The 1,226-nt window shown below is 40.7% G+C and overlaps 1 protein-coding gene across 1 annotated transcript in view; it reads right to left on the bottom strand.

Moving 5' to 3' along the window:
• Nucleotides 1–909, bottom strand: part of LOC145293717 (uncharacterized) — a 558,329-nt gene extending 557,420 nt beyond the window's left edge. Inside the window, exon 1 of the mRNA XM_080140155.1 lies at nucleotides 1–909. This exon is cut by the window's left edge and continues 2,322 nt beyond it. The gene's annotated coding sequence lies outside the window, so the exon portion shown is untranslated.
• Between the last annotated feature and the right edge of the window lie 317 nt (nucleotides 910–1,226).

Below are 1,226 nucleotides of genomic sequence, written 5' to 3'. Positions count from 1 at the left end.
TTGAAGAATGCTTCCTTTTTCTTTTATTATTTTTTTTTTCTTTTCTTTTCTTTGGTAATCTACTACTGCTTGTACTGTCTAGTAGCTTGAATATAGCAAGCCGGGCAGTAAAAGAGATATACGCATACTAGTGGTTCTGGAGCACTTTTTTTTTGCAGTAGTATATTGAAGCATCAGTAGGCTGCAGTTTTGCAGTAGAAGTTTGCAGCCTGGTACGCGAAGCAGTGGATGTAAGGCTTTATGAATTAAAGGCACTCCTCGTAAAGAAAAAAAAAAGAAAAAGAAAAATTATATATACAATCCAACAGTCGAAATAGCAACAGTCGGAATAGCAGTGAGGACGACGACAACAGCAGCGTCAGCAGCAGCAGAGGTGGAGGCTGGAGATGAATGAAGATGAGGCTAGGAGATGAGGAGGATGACGTGGGGTGATGAGGAACAGCTACCGCAGCAACAGTAGTAACTTTTCAATCGTAATACAAGAGCGTCGGCAGCGTGGATGGGGGTGGGTCTGGGTTCCAAGCAGCAGTGGATGAAGATATTTCTGAGAGCCCGGACGGCAGCAAAAGATGTAGAGGGGCTGGTGGTTGAGAGAGAGAGAGAGAGAAAGAGAAATAGAGAGAAAGAGGGTGAGAGAAACAAAGAGAGAGAGAGAAAGAAAGAACAGAGATAGAGGAGAGAATCAAGAAACGATCGCATAAAGAAAGATATATAGACAGGAGGTTGAAAAATACAATAAAATAGAATAGTGCAAAGCGAGAGAGAGAGAGAGAGAGAGAGAGAGAGATGGAGAGAAAGAGCGAGTATATAACAGAAAGGTAGGTAGAATGAGATATAGAGAGAGAGGGTTGGAGAGACTTAACGGGAGAAATATATAGAGACCTTGATATATAGAAAAAGATAATAGGCGCAAATAGAGAGATACAGATGGAAATACGGTGTAAAAGACAGAGAAGAATAAGTACGAGGGAGGGAGAGGGGGATGAGAGATAGAGAGGCAGGAGAGATAGTAATTTCAACTTCGATGATAGAAGCAAAATTTGAAAATGTTTTCACTATTGCAGCAGTATTTAATAGAGAAGATTATTGCGAAAAAGGCAAAGGAAGACTCGTACAATGGTGGTTGATGTAACCTTGCAGTTGCCTTACCAATAATCCACACGGCTTATTGAGATGGCAACATTTATAGTTGGTTTACTAAGATACACACATATTGCAGCACTATT

This window comes from Euprymna scolopes, chromosome 15 (assembly GCF_053919585.1).
Source record: "Euprymna scolopes isolate OS-2025 chromosome 15, ASM5391958v1, whole genome shotgun sequence".
NCBI classification, from domain to species: domain Eukaryota; kingdom Metazoa; phylum Mollusca; class Cephalopoda; order Sepiida; family Sepiolidae; genus Euprymna; species Euprymna scolopes.
This window is presented reverse-complemented; position numbering and strand designations above follow the sequence as displayed.